This window comes from Pan paniscus, chromosome 15 (genome assembly GCF_029289425.2).
Source record: "Pan paniscus chromosome 15, NHGRI_mPanPan1-v2.0_pri, whole genome shotgun sequence".
In the NCBI taxonomy this organism is placed as follows: Eukaryota; Metazoa; Chordata; class Mammalia; order Primates; family Hominidae; genus Pan; species Pan paniscus.
The window spans coordinates 58729710-58754582 of NC_073264.2; the positions used below are offsets into that span (position 1 = coordinate 58729710).

The following is a 24873-nucleotide window of genomic DNA, read 5'->3' on the forward strand; positions in this document are numbered from 1 at the left end:
AATAAATTGTTCTACCAAAAAGATACGTGTATCCATATGTTCATAGCAGCACTATTTACAATTGTAAAGACATAGAATCAACCCAGGTGCCCATCAGTAGTGGGTTGGATTTAAAAAAAAAAAAGTGGTACAGATACACCATGGAATATTATACAGCCACAAAAGAGAATGAAATCACGTCCCTTGCAACAACACGGATACAACTGAAAACCATTATCCTAAGCGAACTAATGCAGAAACCGAAAACCAAATACCACATGTTCTCACTTGCAGGTGGGAGCTAAACATTGTGTAGACATGGTCATAAAAATGGGAACAATAAACACTGGGGAAGACAAGAGGGGGAAGGATGGGAGGGTGATAAGGTTGAAAAAACTACCTATTGGGTACTATGCTCACTACCTGGGTGACGGATTCATTTGTACTTCAAACCTCAGCATCGTGCTATATACCTTTATAACAAACCTGCACATGTATCCCCTGATTCTAAAATGAAAGTTGAAAAAAGAAAAGTCTATGCTATATGAAGAAAACAAAACTAAAAGTGCTTTTTGGCCTGATATAAGTCTATAGTTTAGCTATTCTCAGAGTATTAAAGTTCCAAATGTCATACCTTTGAATAAACATCTCTTTCTTTTAGGTGGCAAGATACTGGCATTAAGACTGCAAGACTACTTTGCTTTCTATAATACATATATATTTCTCCAAAAACCCATACAAATAATGGCATTTTAAAACTCATATTTTAGATGCAGTGGGAGCGCTTATGCTTGAAATAATATCTTACTCAAATAAGCAACTGATTTTAATTTGTTTTCTATTTCTGGATTTTCATATGTTGAGCTTGCTTCCCTGAAACACCCTGTTTGCTTTTATTAAGCTTTCACGGTGACTTTTCTTCATTTGAACCTTTGTTTCTTTTGCTCCAAATTCTTGGTTTCCTTGTAACTTGAACTAGCTTATTTACCTACATACAAGTGTATACAAAGAGTACTAAAATCCTTATGGACCTTGTGACATCACCACTGTCCTCTTGCAATGTCAACCACTCTGCCAAGTTTGGCAAATACTCCTTTATGGACTGTAGAAACCCTCTGCTTACAAATTCCTCCCTGGTACGCTCTCCTAGAACCTTCTCTTCCAAATGGCCCTGGTGAGTTTCTTGATTGGTAGATTTGACAACGCATTAATAAGGCAGTCTCATAATCCATTATAGTTCAAAACTCAATTTAGAATAAATCAAGAAACCTGTGGCTACTGGCCTAATTCTGTGATGACTAATTAATTAATAAGTTATGGATGCCTACTGTGTGCCTAGCAGTGCCTGCCCCTCTGCTAAGCACAGGGAAGAACAAGAAGGCATGGTGCTTGCCCTCATTTTTTTATGGTCCAGCAGGGGAAAAGCTAATTATACAAGCAATTTCTATAAAGAGTGCTAAATGCCGAGTAGGTGGACAAGCCAGCCTTTTCTCTGGAAGGCAATTCACTGCACAGCCCCTTGCCAGTACTAATGGTCCACAAGTATCTTCTCTTTGGGGAAGTGGGCTTTTAAACTGTAATCCTATGGCTCAGTTCACAAAATATTTATGCCTTGTTCATTAGCAGAAAGAAATAAATGGGCAGACGAGCATGCCAGGGTACAGCTAATGCTATTAGCATATACACATTTGTCACCCAGGGGAGGAGTACCAGTCAGGAACTGGCAGAGACAGCTGCTTAGGAAGCTCTGCTGTGATTTAAGCCACAATCTAAATGAAACTATTCGCAAGTTTCTGCCTCTGGGGACATAAGCTAAACAACCAGCATCAGTTTGTTTTCACAATTGTTATGGGTATCCACAACTGCCAGGTAGATGGGCTGAAACAGTCTTTGGATCTAAACCCACAATGATGAGTCCCAGCTCCACACTCATAGAAGCCTCTTCCTCACTTACCTAAATCCTACTGTCCCTTCAAAGTCCAGTTCAAAGCCTAACACCAATCTGGGTCAATGCCCACTTCCAAGACACTCACTGACATTTGAAAGGATTTAAGTAGGGAAATGGAATCATCGGATTTGAGTTTTTAGAAGATCACTGTGTAATGTGGAGAACGGACTGAGAGGAAGTAAAACTTGAGGTAGAATGACTTGTTAAGAGAAAACTGGATGTCTAGGGGACAGATTAAAGTGGCCTTGAAGAGGTGGCAGCAGTGAGGTTGAAGAGAGGTAGACTGAACAGTATCGCAGAGATGGAATGGATATAACTTGGTAAATAATTGAACATGGGTGTAGAAATAAGGGTGAAAGAGGGGTCAAGAATAAGCATCAGTTTCTGTCTTGGACAACTGAATTGATAAAACACCATTTACAGAGCTAGAAGGAGGACCTGGTTTGTGGGAAGGGTAATGAATGCAGTCTTAGACGTGGTGAGTTTAAGTGCATGAAACTCATCCAAGGAGAAATGGTCAGTGGGCAGTTGGACACACAGATCTAGAGTCCAGAAGACAGATTTGGGCTGGAAACAGATTTGAGAGTCATCAGCGTATGGAAAAGTCACTGAAGCTACGGGAGGGGTTATACGTTGAATTGCGTTCCACTCTCTCTCCCCTCCGTCAAATTCACATATTGAAGTTCTAACCCTCAGTACCTGAGCATGTGACCTTATTTAGAGATAACACCTTTACAGAGGTGATCAAATTAAAATGAGGTCATTAAGGTAGCCCTTAATTCCATATGACCAGTGTCCTTCTAAAAAGGGAAAATTTGGGCACACACACTCATGGGGAGAACACCATGTAAAGATGAAGCCAGAGAAAGAATGGATGCTTTTATAAGCCAAGGAATGCCAAAGATTGCCAAAAAATCACTAGAAGCTATGGGGGAGGTGGTGGAACAGACTGCCTCCCACAGGCCTCAGAAGAAAGCAAACCTGTGGATACCTTGACCTTGGACTTCCAGCCTTCAGAACTGTGAGACAATACATTTCTGTTGTTTCAGCCACCATGTTTGTGGAACTTTGTTACAGCAGCCCTAGCAAACTCATACAGGAGGGGATGAGATCACCCAGAAGGAAAATGTTGACTGAGAACTGCAGATAACAAGGGCTGAGACTCAAGAAACCCAGTAATTAAAAGGATATGAACCTGTTAAAAAAAAGAAAAGCAGCCCAAAAGATGGGGGGGGGGGGCGGAGAGAAACAGGAAATTATAACAATACAGAAATCAAAGGAACAGAATGGGAGAAGGTGGCCATGGTAAAAATGTGACTTAGTGACAAGACAGTCATTGCTGACTTTGGAAAGAGCACTGTTGGTGGAGTAGCAGGGGCAAAAGCCAGACTGGCCTTTATTGAGAAACAAGTGGGAGATGAGAAAGCGCATGCAGGAAGTATAGACAGGACACAAATGCAAAGATCAGGGAAACACTTTTCTATGCAGAGATTTTGAAAATACAGAAATTATGTTAATTTAAGGAGTCGATAAACCATCCCAAATCTGTTATGTGGGAGGTAGGGATAGACATGTATGCAGACGGATGCATGGATGGATCGATGGATGGATGGATGGGAGAAAAGATGGCATATGGCAGATTCAGATAATTCAGCGTAGTTTTATTAGAAAAAAATGATCTTTTATTCACAGTGCAATAGATTTATAAAAATCAGGCATGTTTTTGTAATTTAATAGAAGAAAATGTGAAGCTCTCATTAAGCTCCTGGAAATCTTGCTACCCTGAGTTCAGGGAAACTGGTTTGGCATGTTTATCACCTCTCTGCTCCCATGATTGTTGCAAATGTTTAATCACAATCCTCACCATAAGGGTCATTTCTTAGCCAGAGATAAGGAAAAAATGATATTAAAGTATTTGTTCTGTTCCTTTGGTAAGCAAAGGAGAGTAAGTCACCTCCCAGGAGTACCGTATTCACCCATGTGAGGCGAATTATGGGAGCTATGCAAGTATTAGAATGCTTAATGTGCTGTTGCTGACAGTTGAGCATAGAATATTTAAAATGTTTCTTGTAGAGGCAGCTCTTGCAGTTTGTTATGCGTGCTCTCCTCTCGAAATCCTAAATTTATCTGATGGAGTGAAAGATAATCCTTCTGATGTTCACACTGTCCGGAAGATGGCTTAAATTTACTACACAGGCTTTGGAATAAGGTAAAAATGCTGCTGGCATTACCTTCTAACATTCCTTGAATCCATCTCCTTTTGCCATCCTTACCCCTCCACTTCCCCACATTAGGCCCTTGCTGGCTACTTCGTGGATGACTGGCTGCCACGTGTTCCTAGCCTCCAGGACTATAGAGAGGAGCTGCTATGTGAGGATAGAAGTTATCCAATATCAGAGAAAAACTCTAGGGAAACTTTGACCCACACATCTATAGCCCAGAGGATAATTTTCCTTGTCACTATTTGTTTTGGCTAGAGGAGTTTTGGCAACTCTTATTCATTCATTCATAAGGATTTATTGAGGAGTCTCTATGTTCCAGACATTGAACTAGACCTTATGGACTACAAAGAGGGTGAAGACTAAGTTTCTGCCTCAGTTCACACTATATTAGGGAAAAGAGACTGAAAAACAGGTAAATTATAACCCAATATGAAATGTGCTAATATAATGACAAATCCTGGGATTAATAAAAGTGAGAATCTGTAGGACCCTGAGCCTGGAGGGTGTGAGAAACTGGAAGAGCCCAGAAGTAAGAACAACACTTATTGGGCAACCACTTCTTGGGAAACTGGTCAAGACCAGCAGGAAAACAGCCTGATGACTGCGTGGGGTCTGTGAAGGCAACTGTACCATCTGGACTCAATAATGGTGAAGCTGAGCCTTAATGAGGTTCAATTTGGGCTGTAAGACAAACTTCGGTTTTTCAACTTTAAAAACTCTATAACCACAGAATCTAACCCATCGGTTTCTCTCAGCTCAGGATTCACTTTGTCTCACAATTTTATTTTTCCTTATTAATATATCAATGAAATGTTGTAGAAGCATGGAAGACCATGCTTTATGTGCTTGTGTCTCCAACATCAATTCCTGGCACAGAAAACCTGGGGTGGAAGTTCCTCCTGTAGAGAAGAAATGGAGTGAGTCTGGTGATGATCTCACTCATGCATCTGACAAATACTTACTGAGTGTATTTACTGAGTTTCTCCTATGTGCCAGGAACTGTGATAGGTACCATGCAGACTCGAATTGATAAAACAGACATGGTTTCAGTCCTTGGAAGCTTAAAGTAAGTGAACAAACACATAAACATATGGATAGAGCATGTGTAAGCAAATACATCAGCCAATAATGACAAGTTCTAAGTTCTGTGAAGAATGCAAGAGTGGGTAGTGATTGGGAATAGCAGAGTGGTGTCTAGTTACATAAGGTTGTGCAGGGATGCTTCTCTGAGGAGATTATGGGCAAACTGGGACTTAAAGGCTGAGGCATAAACAGAGGAAAGGGAGATTCAGGAAGCAGGAACTGCACATGCAAAGACCCTGTGGTGGGGAGAGTTTGGTGTGTTATAGGAACTAAATGCAGGTTGGTGTAGTGTAGATAGAGTGCAGTAGATAAAGGAGAGAAGGATATAAAGTTTAAAAGGAGACAGAAGCCAGATCTGTTTTGAGGGGGGATATCAAGGTACAAATCCCTGCTAGGCAGCTGGATAAATCTAACAAGGGTATGGGTGAAGAAGACAGGATTGTCATACGAAGTTGGGTGTATTCCCATGTAAGAGACAATGGAAGGCAGGGTAAGAAATAAACTCTCTAAAGCTGTGAGTATAGAGAAGATGCCCAGCAGGTCCAGGATGAACACCCCGGGGAACAGTCCTGGGAAATGCTGTTATTAAGGGGTGGAAGAAGTTGAGGCCAGCAAACGATATGGTACAGTCGTCGAAGGCAAAAGCAGAGTCATAGAGCTGAGAGAATCTAAGAGAAGAGTTAAAAAAAAAAAAAAAAGAGTTACCATTTAATCACTTCTACGACTGCCAACAAGACAAGGAGATTCAAAGTGAAAGAAATGCCCATTGGCTATGGCAATAAGGACCTCCCAGGTGATTAATGAAAGTAGTTTCAGTAGAGAAGAGGTGAAGGAGGTGGAAGGAAGAGGAATGGAGGCAGGGGTTTGAGAAACTGAAAGGTAGATAACATCAAAGTCGAGTGAAGTTAGTCAAGATACATGGGAGAGTTCCAGCTAGATGAAGTAACTTGGCCTCCCTCCCACTGTAAACAAAATAAAACTGGACAAAGCATATGAGGAAACTGAGCTCAGATGTTGGTCACTGTGCAGTGCAACAGTGCAGTCCCTAAGATCTTACAAGGTCAGCCTCATAATCTCCAGCTTTTCCTTGAGACAATATCTCAAGTGACACAGTGACAATGTCCTCACTGTGGTGCAGAAAGCTGGAGTCTGAGTTACTACCACTGAGTAGAGGAGGCAGAGATCAAAGTTTGAGGCCAGATGCAGTGGTTCACACCTATAACCCCAGCAACTTTGGAGACTGAGGCAGGAAGATCACTTGAGCCCAGGAGTTGGAGGCTGCAGTAAGCTATGATTGTGCCACTGCCCTCCAGCCTGGACAACAGAGTGAGAACCCGTCTCTAAAAAAAAAAGTTTGGGGAAGGAGCTGGCATTAGTGGGGCAGTCAGAGAGAAGGGAGCTGTAACTTCCCAGGCTATTACAAGCAAGTCTCAAGTCTCATGCCTGCCTTTTTCTCTAGCCTTGTTGATGACCACTTCTCCCCACCCAGCAGTTGGGCCAACATTCTATGAACTCATATTCAAGCTTCAAGATTCAGTTCAAGTGTCACTTACATATAGGGGCATTCCTTGGCCATTTTCCCTCCTCTGTGCACACTGCACTTAACCTAACTACACCATATTCTACTGTAATTTCTGGTTTATTTATTTTTCTTCCTGGCTGTGAGCTTCTTAATAGTCAGGGCTCTGTCTTAGCTATTTCTGTATCTCCAGTATTGGCACTTAGTAGCTTTTCATAAGCATTTGTTGAGCTCACTGACCCTTGGGGAGAAAGTAAAGATAACATCTAATTATGCTCTACTGTGTTCAGTAACTTTAATGTGCATATGTCTTATCATCTCCAACTACGCATGCTCAAGAAATATTTAAGTGACTAAATGAATAAATGAACAAGAGTAGCAATACCATAATTAAGGACAAGGACCAATTTTGAATCTCTTATGCCTCCATGAAAGAATGTTGGGCACACACTAAATATTCAACAAATACTTGAGAAATTGGGTAATTAGCAGGAAAGTCAATAAACTCCAGATGCATCAAGAGCTGCCTCACATTTGCATCTTTGAGACGTGAGCATGGGATAGAGACTGTACTGATGGTAACTTTTAGATCTTTCATGAGCACTGCATGCCATTAACTCTAAGGAGCTATCATATTTAAGATCTGGGCAGCAGGAGCTGGGTTGTTTTGGAGTCCCTGCTTCTCTGTCTTATGGGAGAGTTGAGAACAACTGCTTACTATCTTGGGAAGCTGTCTGAGTTTCCTCCTTCTGGATGGAGACCATTAATAAACATGCTGAGTTGGTCTGATTAGCAGGTGCATGGAAGAGATTTAGCTCTCAAGGCTTTTAAGCAAATCTTACTGGAGCATTTATATAATTTATTGTGTGTCTGACTCCATCAGGGGTTTAGATCAAAGTGAAATATCTGAGATTTGTTATTAATAAAGGAGAAGTCTTACTGATGGCAAACGGAGAGCCTGTCATACACTCCCCTGAGGAGATGGCAGTCTGTGCTCCTATGTCCCCTCTCCTCCCCCAACAATGGGTCACTCACAGTCAAAAACATCAGTCACCCTATCCTCCTGGAGTCCCAGTTGTTCCAACAATAGGTTTTTCAGTTTCTTAGTAACTTGGGATAGCATTCTCTAAGAGGTATTTCTAAGGCAGCAATAATCCGAGCAAACATTTTTCTACCTGAGATTCAGCACAAATTTCTATTTTTCCCAGAAGCTTCTGATACATAGCTTCCAAAGACTTTTGAAAATACAGCTTGACTTCCTGCATAGTCTCATTAGAGCATAATTATTGCACCACAGCACAGCTGAAAGAGCCCAGACTTGGGAGTCAGGTGACCTGGAAGAGAAAGACAGCTCTGCCTCCCACTGGGATTGTGCTCTTGAGCAAGTTATCTTTCCTCTCCAAGCCTCAGTTTCTTTATTGGCAAGGAGGAAAGTAACATCTACCTAGTAAAGTTGTTGTAAGGAGTAGATGATGTAATGTATGTTTGTGTTATTATGTATTTTATTTGCAGAACATTATAACCCCTGGACTGGTGCCTTTTCACCTAGAAGGCTCTCAAAAAATATTTACTGACTGAATTTTATTTAAACTCAGGGCATACACCATAGGCAGTTTCTGACTTATAAACTGGAGTTTTTCCAGATCTAAATGCATTTACCCACATAAACAAAGTTATAAAATGTGGTTTGGCTGCAGATTGGTACTAACATCCCATTATTGCTAAAATACTGGACATTTGCAGTGGGGAAACACATAAAATAAAATCAGTCATTAAGTAAAACAAGAAAATATTGAATAAAAATGGTTTCATATTTATTTTGAGAGTTAGTGATTGAGGAAAAGCAGATTTCATTTAAGGAGGAAGAAAAAGTTGTTGGTAATTACTGGAGGGGATCTTCAGGGAAATTTCTGTGTATTTCCAAAAACTCTCAGTGTTGGTGCCCTGGATATTTATTCTGTTTAATTTCCCTTAAATCCTAGAACAGACTTCTTCGGTACAGGTAGCCCATTAGCATCAATCTTTCGTTATCAACAATGACAAATATTTCTTTAAGCTGATACATGGTGAGGTTTCATGAGTAAAGTTGTTATTTCCCAAAGAATAAGAAACAGACAAAAAGGATGAACAAATGACAGAATTTTTAATAATAACTAAGACAAGTTGAAAAAGAATTGGAAGTAAAAAGACTTAAAAGGAGGTGTGTGTGCATGTGACCATTCTCCCTCAGGCAACTGTTTTTAATGAAGGGCCCAGCTGTCACAGTAGAGGGAAATGGCAGATGAGCTCTAGATCTCTCTCTGATGGGGCAACAGGGAGTGGTGGGTATGGGATTTCAAACTAGACAGCTCCTCATAATGACTTCTGGGTGGTAGATCAGCCATGAAGAGAGCTTGGTTCCTGCTCTAAACAAGTGCATATGAGGGGTTTGTAAGACAACATGTAGGGAGAAAGCTGTGTGACCTTGGGGTGACCTTGGGATGTCACTTAAACTTTTTAGATTTGAGTGTTCTCGTCCATAAAATAAGAGGGTGGGACCAGAAATTCTATGAAAATTTCACTGAAGCTTTTGAGATTTGAGTGTTCTCATCCATCAAATAAGAAAGTAGGACAAGAAATTCTATGAAAATTTCAGTCTAAACTTTTAAAATTTTATGAGGACCTTGTGACTTAATACCAGGTAGGGCTGTCTTTCCAGCTAAGTACAAGTTAAAATCCTAAACTTTGTGAAACCAATATGATTCTTCACTCTCACCTCCTTTAAAATGTGTCTTTCCTAAGCATCACCATGACAATTGAGAACGTTTCACTAAGAAAGGGTTTCTCAGAATTATTCCTAGGCACAGGGCAAGACATTTCCAGGAAATATCAATGCATTTGGAAACTTCCCTGGAGCAAAAGATCTAAGTGAGAATCCCTGAAAGAACAAGAAACAAACATTTTCCTTTCTTTTTTTTTTTTTTTAACTGCTCACTTCATTTCTTCATTGTTAACTGCTGCTTTAAGGAGTGTATTTTCCAAGAGAAATTTCAATAGGTTATGTGATAAATTAAACTTATGTACTGGCTTTTACCAAAGGATATAGTTTTTAAAATCCATGGCACACAATGTGAAATTGATCCTCTTTACAAAACAATATTATGAGGCTTTTAGAACCTCAGCTGTGCATATAGATGGGATAGAGGGTTAGATCTGGAGCTTTGCCTGAAAAGAACCTTATACCAAATATTAGGATTCCTAGGGCTCAGTAGCTGGTTTAACTACTACTAACTGAGCACCTGACCCTAGATATTTCTTTTGTCATGTGTCTCTTGATTTTCTACATTTAAAATTGGAAAATAACTACCATTTCTTTATATCAAGCTCTTACTGCTATTCTCTTATGTTTTTATAGTGGCAAAATGTACATAACATAAAATTTATCATTTTAACTCTTTTAAGTGTAAAGTCCAGTTGAATTAAGTACATTCATATGGTTGTTCAACCATTACCAACATCCATCTCCAGAACTTTTTCAGCTTCTCAAACTTGAAACTTCATACCTAATCTCTTATTTTAATAGTATTTTTCTTGATCCACTTAGAGAATATCAACCAACAGAATTCTCATAACATATACCATCTTAGCGTGGTAGTAAGGGTATAATTTTCCAGAATTATGAAGGGGAAATTGACCCTTGCGCATTGGCTAGTTTGATGTCAAATGTGCTATAAGGTTTATATATTAAACTGTGATGATTAACTGCCCCCTTGGGTTACAATCAAAGTTGTGAATGTTTGAACTTTGTGATGTACATGCTCCCCCAGTAAAAAGCACAAGAGGATTCTTGCCCCCTCAGTGAAAAACACTGAGAATTCCCCAAAGAGACTGACAAAGTTAAATATCTCCTGAAGACCAGCCTTCTAGGGAAGTGTATGAATTGGGTGGGCTGGTTGGGTCTTCCCAGCGCATTTGAGATTTTCTCCAGGCTCCACTTCTTTACTGTCTACTGTCTCCATCACTGCCTGTTTACTTTGAATTCCACTCTTTTTCTGTCTATTCCCTTTACTTGTTGCTTTGGAGCATCCTTGCTTCCCTGCCTCTCCTTGTCCATATAGTTTGAGGGGTCCCTTACCTCTCAACCACAGCCCCACCTTCATCTTAAATAAGGACTAAGTTCCCCTTTGTTCATCCCTTGACACTGTGGGTCAGCCTCCTCCACTCTTCTCCTGGCTATAGCTGACTAAACCTTAGCCCCTCTTCTTCCTCGCCTCATCCCCTTTCTCAAGTCCCCCTTCCTCTCAATCAGAGCCACAGACACCGCATTATACATTATGAAAATGTGGTTTTCTGTTTTGCAAAAACAGCCTGAATGTTAAGTCAGATAACTTGAGCCTTAGCTTTCGGATGATGATTTATAGATTAGACTCTTTCCCATTCATAGGGAAACCCCATATTGGAAATTTGAGCTCAGCTTAACTGTACTTATTCTTTTTTTTTTTTTTTTTTTTTTGAGACAGAGTCTCGCTCTGTCGCCCAGGCTGGAGTGCAGTGGTGTGATCTCGGCTCACTGCAACCTCCACCTCCCGGGTTCATGCCATTCTCCTGCCTCAGCCTCCCGAGTAGCTGGGACTACAGGCGCCTGCCACCACATTCGGCTAACTTTTTATATTTTTAGTAGAGACGGGGTTTCACCATGTTAGCCAGGATGGTCTCGATCTCCTGACCTCGTGATCCACCTGCCTCAGCCTCCCAAAGTGCTGGGATTACAAGCATGAGCCACCGCACCTGGCCTAACTGTAGTTATTCTTAAAAAGAAAAAAAAATGACAGAGCTTCCTAATCAGAGATACCTTTATATACATTATATGCATTTGTTTATTCACTTACCCAATAAACATTTACTCAATACCTTGCATGTGCTAGGCACTATCTTAGGTGCTCATAAAATAGCTGTGAATAATGATGACCCTCACCTCACAGGGTTTAAAGACTTTAGGGAAATACAGACCAGAAAGTTGGCAATTGCAATAGTATGGATAAGCAGTGTGCTAGGAGGGGTAGAGTGGGTCTGTATGAGTCACGGCAGAGGCATTTAACCAGGTTGGGGGCTCAAGCAAGCTTTCCTAGGGAAGTGATGTCTAAGCAGGAACCCAGAGGAGGAGTTAGCCAAGCAATTAATAGGGAACCTGGGACTTACTGAATGCCATTTACAGGTCGTGATAGTTTAGTTTTTAGTTTTGTTTTTCAAAAATTAATTGCTTCTGTCATTCAAAGAAGAAAATAAACTCTGACCTGATATGTAGGCAACAGAAGGGACTTTAAAGATGCCATCTAAATCTAGTAGAATCAGTTTGTTCTTGGGTTAAGTAACGATGGTGTCTTATGATGAGAGTTGTTTTCTTTTTACATTTCAGTAATAAAATCATATCAAGTGGGATCCAAGAGAACGTCTTAAAACTAGCCCTAAGTGTTTCTATCTGACATTTAGGACGTATTATTAGTATATGAGTAAAACAAATTGATCACATGACCCAAGATTTTAAAATAAAATGTGAAAAGACCTTTTATGTATATTTGGCATAAAGAATCCAGTCATCGTGGCAGCTTACTGGCAAGATGGCCAAATAGGAATAGCACTGGTATGCAGCTCCCAGCAAGACTGACGCAGAAGGCGGGTGATTTCTGCATTTCCAACTGAGGTACCTGGTTCATCTCCCTGGGACTGGTTAGACAGTGGGTGCAGCCCACGGAGGGTAAGCAGAAGCAGGGTGGGGTGTTGCCTCACCCAGGAAGCAGAAGGGGTCGGGGGAGTTCCCTCCCCTACCCAAGGGAAGCCGGGAGGAACTGTACTGTGAGGAACAGTGCACTCCGGCCCAGATACTGCGCTTTTCCCATGGTCTTCACAACCCACAGACAAGGAGATTCCCTCCAGTGCCTACACCACCAGGGCCCTGGATTTCAAGTACAAAACTGGGTGGTCACTTGGGCAGACACCAAGTTAGCTGCAGGAGTTTTTTATTCATGCCCCAGGGGCACCTGCAATGCCAGCGAGCCAGAACCACTCACTCCCCTGGAAAGAGGGCTTGAAGCCAGGGAGCCAAGTGGTCTGCCTTGGCAGGTCCCACCCGCACAGAACCCAGCAAGCTAAGATCCACTGGCTTGAAATTCTTGCTGCCAGCACAGCAGTCTGAGGTGGACCTGGGATGCTTGAGCTTGGTGGGGTGAGGGGCGTCCACCATTGCTGCGGCTTGAGTAGGTGGTTTTACCCTCACAGTGTAAACAAAGATGCTGGGAAGTTCGAACTGGGTGGAGCCCGCCGCAGCTCAGCAAGGCTGCTGGGGCCACACTGCCTCTCTAGATTCCTCCTCTCTGGGCAGGGCATTACTGAAAGAAAGGCGGCAGCTCCAGTCAGGGACTTATAGATAAAACCCCATCTCCATGGGAAAGAGAACCTAGGGAAAGGGGCAACTGTGGGTTCAGCTTCAGCAGACTTAAACGTCCCTACCTAATGGCTCTTAAGAGAGCAGCGGATCTCCCAGCACAGCATTTGAGCTCTGCTAAGGGTCAGACTACCTCCTCAAGTGGGTCCCTGACCCCATTTATCCTGACTGGAAGACACCTCCAAGTGGGGGCTGACCGACACCTCATACAGGAGCGCTCTGGCTGGCATCTGGCGGGTGCCCCTCTGGGACAAATTTTCTAGAGAAAGGAACAGGCAGCAATCTTTTCTGTTCTGCAGCCTCCGCTGGTGATACCCAGGCAAACAAGGTCTGGAGGGGACCTCGAGCAAACTCCAGCAGACCTGCAGCAGAGGGGCCTGGCTGTTAGAAGGAAAACTAACAAAAAGAAAGGAATAGCATCAACATCAACAAAAAGGACATCCACCAGGAGACCCCATGCCAAGGTCACCAACATCAGAGACCAAAGGTAGATAAATCCATGAAGATGGGGAGAAACCAGCACAAAAAGGCTAAAAATTCCAAAAACCAGAATGCCTCTTCTCCAAAGGATCACAACTCCTCACCAGCAAGGGAACAAAACTGGACGTAGAATGAGTTTGACAAATGGACAGAAGTAGGCTTCAGAAGGTAGGTAATAACAAAACTCCTCCGAGCTAAAGGAGCATGTTCTAACCCAATGCAAGGAAGCTAAGGACCTTGATAAAAGGTTAGGCAAATTGCTAAGTAGAATAACCAGTTCAGAGAAGAACACATATAACCTGATGAAACTGAAAAACACAGCACAAGAATTTCGTGAAGCATATAAAGTATCAACAGGCGAATCGATCAAGCAGAAGAACAGATATCAGAGACTGAAGATCAACTCAATGAAATAAAGCAAGAAGACAAGATTAGTGAAAAAAGAATGAAAAGAAATGAAAAAAGCCTCCAAGAAATATGGGACTATGTGAAAAGACCAAATCTATGTTTGATTGGTGTACCTGAAAGTTACGGGGAGAATGGAACCTAGTTGGAAAACACTCTTCAGGATATTATCCAGGAGAACTTCCCCAACCTAGCAAGACAGGCCAACATTCCAATTCAGGAAATAGAGAGAACACCATAAAGATACTCCTTGAGAAGAGCAACCCCAAGACATAATTGTCAGATTCACCAAGGTTGAAATGAAGGAAAAAATGTTAAGGGCAGCCAGAGAGAAAGGTCGGGTTACACACAAAGGGAAGCCCATCAGACTAACAGTGAATCTCTCGGCAGAAACACTGCAAGCCAGAAGAGGGTGGGGGCCAATATTCAATATTCTTAAAGAGAAGAATTTTCAACCCAGAATTTCATATCCAGCCAAACTAAGCTTCATAAGCAAAAGAGAAATAAAATCCTTTACAGACAAGCAAATGCTGAGAGATTCTGTCACCACCAGGCCTGCCTTACAAGAGCTCCTGAAGGAAACACTAAACATGGAAAGGAACAACCGGTACCAGCCACTGGAAAAAAACACCAAATTGTGCCAGTTTTCAAAGGGAATGCTTCCAGTTTTTGCCCATTCAGTATGATATTGGCTGTGGGTTTGTCATAGATAGCTCTTATTATTTTGAGATACGTCCCATCAATACCTAATTTATTGAGAGTTTTTAGCATGAAGGGTTGTTGAATTTTGTCAAAGGCAAGACAGGGATGCCCTCTCTCACCACTCCTATTCAACATAGTGTTGGAAGTTCTGGCCAGGGCAATTAGGCAGGAGAAGAAAATAAAGGGTATTCAATTAGGAAAAGAGGAAGTCAAATTGTCCCTGTTTGCAGACGACATGATTGTATATCTAGAAAACCCCATCGTCTCAGCCCAAAATCTCCTTAAGTTGATAAGCAACTTCAGCAAAGTCTCAGGATACAAAATCAAGGTACAAAAATCACAAGCATTCTTATACACCAATAACAGACAAACAAAGAGCCAAATCATGAGTGAATTCCCATTCACAATTGCTTCAAAGAGAATAAAATACCTAGGAATCCACCTTACAAGGGACGTGAAGGACCTCTTCAAGGAGAACTACAAACCACTGCTCAAGGAAATAAAAGAGGATACAAACAAATGGAAGAACATTCCATGCTCATGGGTAGGAAGAATCAATATCGTGAAAATGGCCATACTGCCCAAGGTAATTTATAGATTCAATGCCATCCCCATCAAGCTACCAATGACTTTCTTCACAGAATTGGAAAAAACTACTTTAAAGTTCATATGGAACCAAAAAAGAGCCCGCATCGCCAAGTCAATCCCAAGCCAAAAGAACAAAGCTGGAGGCAACACACTACCTGACTTCAAACTATACTACAAGGCTACAGTAACCAAAACAGCATGGTACTGGTACCAAAACAGAGATATAGATCAATGGAACAGAACAGAGCCCTCAGAAATAACACTACATATCTACAACTATCTGATCTTTGACAAACCTGAGAAAAACAAGCAATGGGGAAAGGATTCCCTATTTAATAAATGGTGCTGGGAAAACTGGCTAGCCATATGTAAAAAGCTGAAACTGGATCCCTTCCTTATACCTTATACAAAAATTAATTCAAGATGTATTAAAGACTTACATGTTAGACATAAAACCATAAAAACCCTAGAAGGAAACCTAGGCATTACCATTCAAGACATAGGCATGGGCAAGGACTTCATGTCTCAAACACCAAAAGCAATGGCAACAAAAGTCAAAATTGACAAATGGGATCTAATTAAACTAAAGAGCTTCTGCACAGCAAAAGAAACTACCATCAGAGTGAACAGGCAACCCACAAAATGGGAGAAAATTTTTGCAACCTACTCATCTGACAAAGGGCTAATATCCAGAATCTACAATGAACTCAAACAAATTTACAAGAAAAAAACAAACAACCCCATCAAAAAGTGGGCGAAGGATATGAACAGACACTTCTCAGAAGAAGACATTTATGCAGCCAAAAAACACATGAAAAAATGCTTGCCATCACTGGCCATCAGAAAAATGCAAATTAAAACCACAATGAGATACCATCTCACACCAGTTAGAATGGCAATCATTCAAAAGTCAGGAAACAACAGGTGCTGGAGAGGATGTGGAGAAATAGGAACACTTGTACACTGTTGGTGGGACTGTAAACTAGTTCAACCATTGTGGAAGTCAGTGTGGTGATTCCTCAGGGATCTAGAACTAGAAATACCATTTGACCCAGCCATCCCATTACTGGGTATATACCCAAAGGACTATAAATCATGCTGCTATAAAGACACATGCACACGTATGTTTATTGCGGCACTATTCACAATAGCAAAGACTTGGAACCAACCCAAATGTCCAACAATGATAGACTGGATTAAGAAAATGTGGCACCTATACACCATGAAATACTATGCAGCCATAAAAAATGATGAGTTCATGTCCTTTGTAGGGACATGGATGAAATTGGAAATCATCATGCTCAGTAAACTATTGCAAGAACAAAAAACCAAACACCGCATATTCTCACTCATAGGTGGGAATTGAACAATGAGAACACATGGACACAGGAAGGGGAACATCACACTCTGGGGACTGTTATGGGGTGGGGGGAGGGGGGAGGGATAAAATTGGGAGATATACCTAATGCTAGATGACGAGTTAGTGGGTGCAGTGCACCAGCATGGCACATGTATACATATGTAACTAACCTGCACATTGTGCACATGTACCCTAAAACTTAAAGTATAATAATAAAAAAATAAATAAAAATAAATAAAAAAATTTAAAAAACCCCACCAAATTGTAAAGACTATTGACATTATGAAGAAACTGCATCAACTAACAGGCAAAATAACTAGCTAGCATCTTATGACAGGATCAACTTCACACATAACAATATTAACCTTAAATGTGAATGGACTGAATGCCCCAATTAAAAGACACAGACTGGCAAATTGGATAAAGAGTCAAGACCCATCAGTGTGCTGTATTCAGAAGACCCATCTCACTTGCAAATCACACATAGGCTCAAAAATAAAGTATGGAAGAATATTTAACAAGCAAATGGAAAGCAAAAAAAGCAGGGGTTGCAATCCTATTCTCTGAAAAAACCCAGATTTTAAACCAACAAAGTTCAAAAAAGACAAAGAAGGGCATTACATAATGGTAAAGGGATCAATGCAACAAGAAGAGCTAAATATCCTAAATATATATGTGCCCAATACAGAAGCACCCAGATTTGTAAAGCAAGTTCTTACAGACCTAAAAAGAGACTTAGACTCCCACACAATAATAGTGGAAGACTTTAACACCCCACTATCAACATTAGACAGATCAACGAGACAAAATTAACAAGGATATCCAGGACTTGAAGTCAGCTCTGGACCAAGCGGACCTAATTGACATCTAGAGAACTCTCCACCCCAAATTAACAGAATATACATTCTTCTCAGCACCACATTGCACTTATTCTAAAATTGACCACATAATTGGAAAACACTCGTCAGCAAATGCAAAAGAATGGAAATCATAACAGTCTCTCAGACCACAGTGCAATCAAATTAGAACTCAGGATTAAGAAACTCACTCAAAACCACACAACTACATGGAAACTGAACAACCTGCCATGAATGACTACTGGGTAAATAACAAACTTAAGATAGAAACAAAGATGTTCTTTGAAACCAGTGAGAACAAGTTACAATGTACCAGAATCTCTGGGACACACATAAAGCTGTGTGTAGTGGGAAATTTATAGCACTAAATGCCCACAAGAGAAAGCAGGAAAGATCTAAATTGGACAGCCTAACATCACAATTAAAAGAACTAGAGAAGCATGAGTAAACAATTGCAAAAGCTAGCAGAAGACAAGAAATAACTAAGATTAGAGCAGAACTGAAGGAGATAGAGACACAAAAATCCCTTCAAAAAATCAATGAATCCAGGAGCTGGTTTTTTGAAATGATCAACAAAATTGATGGACACTATCCAGACTAATAAAGAAGAAAAGAGAGGAGAATCAAATAGACACAATAAAAAATGATAAAGGGGATATCACCACTGATCCCACAGAAATACAAACTAACATCAGAGAATACTATAAACACCTCTACATAAATAAACTAGAAAATCTAGAAGAAGTGGATAAATTCCTGGACACATACACCCTCTCAAGACTAAACCAGGAAGAAGTTGAATCCCTGAGTAGACCAATAACAAGTTCTGAAATTGAGGCAGTAATTAATAGCTTACCAACCAAAAAAAGTCCAGGACCAGGTGGATTCACAGCTGAATTCTACCACAGGTACAAAGAGGAGCTGGTACCATTCCTTCTGAAACTATTCCAAACAATAGAAAAAGAGGTAATCCTCCCTAACTCATTTTATGAGGCCAGCGTCATCCTGATACAAAAACCTGGGGGAGACACAACAAAAAAGGAAAATTTCAGGCCAATATTCCTGATGAACATTGATGTGAAACTCCTCAATAAAATACTGGCAAACCAAATCCAGCAGCACATCAAAAACTTTATCCACCATGTTCAAGTCGGCTTCATCCCTGGGATGCAAGATTGGTTCAACATATGCAAATCAATAAACGTAATCCAGCACATAAACAGAACCAATGACAAATACGACATGATTATCTCAGTAGATGCAGAAAAGGCCTTCAACAAAATTCAACACCCTTTCATGCTAAAAACTCTCAATAAACTATGTATTGATGGAACATATCTCAAAATAATAAGACCTATTTATGACAAACCCACAGCCAATATCATACTGAATGGGCAAAAACTAGAAGCATTCCCTTTGAAAACCGGCACAAGACAAGGTTGCCCTCTCTCACCACTCCTATTCAACATAGTATTGGAAGTTCTGGCCAGGGCAATCAGGCCAGACAAAGAAATAAATGGTATTCAAATAGAAAAAGAGGAAGTCAAATTGTCTCTGTTTGCAGATGATGCAATTGCATATTTAGAAAACCCCATCATCTCAGCCCAAAATCTCCTTAAGCTGATAAGCAACTTCAGCAAAGTCTCAGGATACAAAATCAATGTGCAAAAATCACAAGCATTCCTATACACCAAGAACAGACAGAGAGCCAAATCATGAGTGAACTCCCATTCACAACTGCTACAAAGAGAATAAAATACATAGGAATATCACTTACAAGGGATGTGAAGGACCTCTTCAAGGAAAACTACAAAATACTGCTCAAGGAAATAAGAGAGGACACAAACAGATGGAAAAACATTCCATGCACATGGATAGGAAGAATCAATATCATAAAAATGGCCATACTGCCCCAAGTAATTTATAAATTCAATGCTACCCCTATCAAGCTACCATTGACTTTCTTGAAAGAATTGGAAAAAACTACTTTATATTTCATATGGAATCAAAAAAGAGCCCACATAGCCAAGACAATCCTAAGCAAAAAGAACAAAGCTGGAGGCATCATGCTACCTGACTTCAAACTATACTACAAGGCTACAGAAACCAAACAGCATGGTACTGGTACCAAAACAGACATATAGACCAATGGAACAGAACAGAGCCCTCAGAAATAACACCACACATCTACAACCATCTGGTCTTTGACAAACCTGACAAAAACAAGCAATGGAGAAAGGATTCCCTATTTAATAAATGGTGCTGGGAAAACTGGCTAGCCATATGCAGAAAACTGAAACTGGATCCTTTCCTTACACCTTAAACAAAATACCATTTGACCTAGCAATCCCATTACTGGGTATATACCCAAAGGATTATAAATCATTCTACTATAAAGACACACACACGTATGTTTATTGCGGCTCTGTTAACAATAGCAAAGACTTGGAACCAACCCAAATGCCCATCAATTATAGGCTGGATAAAGAAAATGTGGCACATATACACCATGGAATACTAAGCAGCCATAAAAAAGGATGAGTTCATGTCATTTGCAGGGACATGGATGAAGCTGGAAACCATCATTCTCAGCAAACTACACAAGAACAGAAAACCAAACACCTCATGTTCTCACTCATAAGTGGGAGTTTAACAATGAGAACACATGGACACAGGGAGGGGAACATCTCACACTGGGACCTGTTGAAGTGTGGGAGGCTAGGGGAGGGATAGCATTAGAGAAATACGTAACGTAAATGACGGGTTGATGGGTGCAGCAAACTGCCATGGCACATGTATAGCTATGTAACAAACCTGCATGTTTTGCACATGTACCCCAGAACTTAAGTATATTTTAAAAAGGAAACATAACAATACTTTTCTTGAGAAATAAATCTGTAAAATGGCAAAAAAAAAAATTCAGTCATATAGAAAGCATCAGCGATGTCTTTTTTCTATACAACTCGTAAATAGGAAGATGTATGTGCTCTGATAGGAGCTCTTTATCTGGGGTCCAGGGACATCTGGGGACTTCAGGAGGTCCTGAAATACTGTAAAACTATATCAAAAAAATTATGTGTATGTGCATATTACTGTAGATATGGTCCATAACTTAAATTGCACACTCAACAAGGAATCCATGTCCCCCAAAAGTTCAAGAACCAGAACTCAATAGCACGCAGTAATTGCTAAAAGAACTATTAGAGCTGGATGGAACTTCAGAGATTCTCTCATTCAAAATATCAGAAACATGAAGTATTCACTTGTGGATTAGGAAATAGAGGTACAATCAATCATATTCATACTAAATATGTTCTCAGGCAAAAACATCAAAGTGTAGCAGCACATGGTTTGGTTAACATAAAGCTAATTTAAAGAAGAAATTCAAAATGGTAATGACTGATAGTAGAGTGGTATTTCTAAAGAGTTGTGTAGAGTTTTCCCTTTTGAAAAGTTTTTTTTACAGAAAATCTGAGGTTTTATTTACTGTATGTGAGTTCCTGGTTAAAGGGAAGAGACAATGTGGCACTGTAGCCCTCAAATGCTCCTACTTCTTCTCTTTCCTGGTCTATAGTAACTCCAATAAATGAAATTCACAAGTCTATCCAAGGGCAAGGCAACATATGATTTTGTATATAAAGTTCACATTTTGCATTTAAATGGTGTGTTTACTTTTTCAGCCTTGTCAACTGGAAGTAATGGAGGACTTCAGATCCTGTAACTTGTTTTAAGATGAACAAAACATAAAGTCTCATTATTTGGGATGCAAGTATTTTATGTTTTGTGATCATTTGGACAAAGCCCAGATTGGCATTTATCTTCGTAGTCTCAAAAATGGGTTTGATAAATATATTTAGAGTAGAGAAACAAGATTGAGGAAGAATGCTTAACCTACCAGTCCCTGTTGCAAGCATTAATCTGTGTATCAAACACTAGTGGTTAATATGCTGTCTAGCAAAGACATTTATTCCTTGGACCAGGTCTAAACAAAACATTGTTAGCTAATTGCTTATGCAATTATACTTACTTTAAATAATTCAACCACATTTTTAAAAAGAAGCATTATTTAGCTAAAAATTCACATAGCTATGCTGGGCTTTTGGGCTGACTGGTTTTATTATTATTCATCATAAAAATCAGATGATCACAGTCTCTTAGATGAACCCAAGAAAGAATATACCAGAAACTATCTGACTACTCATTGTTGAATACAATATTCATAAAGCCACTTGCAGTAAAATTCTAACTTGTTCCCGCATTAAGTAAAAATGTTATCAATTTATAAAACCTGATGTTTAAACAAGTGAATGATAGTGTTTTTAAAAAAGAGAAATTTAATTCCTTCCTTTTTTTTAATGCCTCCAATGTTTTAGTCTTTAAGATTGAATGTTAGTCAATGTCTCCGAGTCAAAAGGACTGACAATTTCATTCCAATGTTGCTGTTTTCCCCTTTATTCTTTAGAATTGGGCTCAACCTCAGCTCAGTTGGAATGTCCACTAGGCTGATAAAGATCTCAATTCACCTATGTAGAAAAACATACATTTTATTCAGTTCCTTTTGTATTCCTTTATTTCCTCAAATGCTTGATTCTTATATAGAATTCTTTCTTTATATCATTTCCTTGTCTACGTACATTTTTGGAGAACAGCAGCTAAATAAATTACTGAAATGTTAGCAAAGTCAAAGACACGAAACCTCTTAAACACAATAATACGAGTTTGGGCTCCAGATAAACTACCTGATATGTAAATAAGTCAAATCAAAGCAACTTTAAAAAATTTTTCTCTTTTAGGGACTGAAAAATTTCCCTAAAGTAATTTTCATTTCAAAACTGCCAATTGTATAAGTACAAATCATAATTAGGCAACAGGTCATTTCAGCTGTATCTCATGGATTTCCCCTGAGAATGAACAGTGATGATAACAGCACAAGAAGCATAAAAACAGTCACATGGAGAAGGGCAAGTGCCCAGGAAAACAGCATTTACCATCGGATACAGGTGATTTTTGTTCAGAGACACGGTCGGATGCTAAGGGCACCACTCTTGCAGAACATTTCTTCATCTTTTGAAATTATTTGTCTTGTTCTCAGTGCTTCCTCTGACTTTGTTTTGAGTCTCCTGTTCTGTAGCACACACTCTGCTATGGCTAGTGTCTAGATGCTGTTCTGAAAATGTTACTGAAAGCTACAAGGACTGGTTTACTGTCTCCCTGGGAAACCATTTGCCCCACATTCAAACAATGTTTGACCTCCACTAAAAATTTTTTTTAAAAAATCAATTGTTAGGCACAGTGGGAAACTATGAAAAATGAAAGGAGAAATAAACACTGTTTTCCACTTAAACTGCAGGAGAGTTGTTGGACTGAAGCATTGCCTTTCTAAAGAAATATATAAATGTAAATGTGACTAAGGCACAGAATTTCCATGGTGCAACCAGAAGGAAGAACATACAATATCTTCCAGAAAAATATGGAGTTCAGTGCACAAATCACATAAGAAGACTGTGATGTCATGGTATACATTGATTTTGATGAAGGATGATTTAGTTGTGCCATATAGAAACTTCAAGATTAAAATGTGTCCATAAATAGAAAAGAAACTGTTTTCTCATGGAATGGTCATGGAAATTATCACTATATATGCATCAATTTATTCAAGATCAACACACATAGATCTGTATAGTTGCTAGATACATGGGCACGTAAGACAGGAACACAGGAAGCAGGGACAGAGCTCAGGAACATGAATGAGAAATTACAACTGCATGACTGTAGATGAGAAGTGGGAGTGGAGGATCGGCAGCCGGAGATGCAGACAGTTTGCTGAGACTGTTAGTGCTCTAGGCTGAGACTCACACCACCACCATGTCCTGCTACCAGTATCGCTGAACACATCTCTCTTCTTCAGGAACGTGGCCGATGACACCAGGTATGAAGATTTACAGTGTGAACTTGGTCATTGTGGTCCTATAGATGATGTGTATGTTCCGTTTGATTTCTACATTCGCTGTCCAAGAGGATTTGCTTATATTCAGTTTGAGGATGTTTGTGATGCTGAAGATGCTTACATAATTTGGACAGAAAGTGGATTTGTGGATGGCAGATTAAAATACAGTTTGCCTAGGGAGATCAGAAGACACTAAATCAGATGAAAGCCAAGGAAGGGAAGAATGTGTACAGTTCTTCATGCTATGATGATTATGACAGATACAGACATTCTAGAAGCCAAAGTTGTAAAAGAAGGAGATCAAGAAGGCGGTCTTCTGATTACAACTATAGAAGGTTGTATAGTCCTAGAAACAGTAGACTGACTGGAAGACCACACATGGCAGAAGCCATTCCAAATATGATAGATTCAAACACTGAAATTAATCTTTTTCAAAATCTAAATCCAATTCAAGATCACAGTCCAAGTCCCAGCCCAAGAGAGAAATGAAGGCTGAATCACATTCTAGGTCTGCATCTCACACCAAAACTAGAGGCACCTCAAAAATAGATTCCAAAACACATTATAAGTCTGGCTCAAGATATGAAAAGGAATTAGGGGAAAAAAGAACCACCTAGATCCAAATCTCAGTCAAAATCACAGTCTATGTTTAGGTCAAAATCTGTATCAAGGTCTTGGACTAGTCCTATGCTCAATAGCCATTGATAGTATAAACCATGATCATTTTTAGGCGTGTGTCATTCACTTATTCATAGTTTGCTTTACCTAAATTATCAGGAATACAGTGTTGCAATGATGATTAAAAAGACACTTGTTAGTTTTCCCTGTACCAGGCAATGATCATAATCAAAATGATATGCTGTTGAGAAGCCACTCTTAAGAGTCCAGTTTGTTTAATGTTATGAGCAGCCACCAATTTGTGGTGTCTCTGTATATTTTTGTAAAGATTCTCATTTTTATGCTTGAAGTATTTGGTGAAAAGATGTGGTTGACCATAATTTGCAACATTCTTTTATTAAAAATAAACTTTCATATTTGTATTTGGTAGAACCGTTAACCTAGAAATGTAGCTTGTTAATAAGAATGACACAAAAGTGAAGTCATAGCTACAGTACAACACTGACTGCTCAGACACATTTAGGTTCAGGGCGGGCCTTTATGTCTTGTCAAGGTGTCTTGTCATGATAATTATTTATGATGAAGTGTGGATTCGTTTTTTTGTTAACCCCACTGTCTTAGGGAATTATGCCAACTGGGTTACATAGTATTTTCAGGGAGACTGAGTTTTTGACTGAAACATGGAGGCTTCAACTGCTTTTTTCTGGTTCCTATGAAGATTTGGAAAATAGAAAACATCACAAA

At 39.8% G+C, this 24873-nt stretch overlaps 1 protein-coding gene and 1 pseudogene across 4 annotated transcripts in view; one reads left to right on the forward strand and one right to left on the reverse strand.

The window, feature by feature from the left end:
- SLC35F4 (solute carrier family 35 member F4) overlaps window positions 1–24873 on the reverse strand; it is a 420477-nt gene that overhangs the window by 41309 nt on the left and 354295 nt on the right. The window lies entirely within an intron of this gene.
- Window positions 1039–24216, forward strand: LOC103783868 (serine/arginine-rich splicing factor 10-like; annotated as a pseudogene).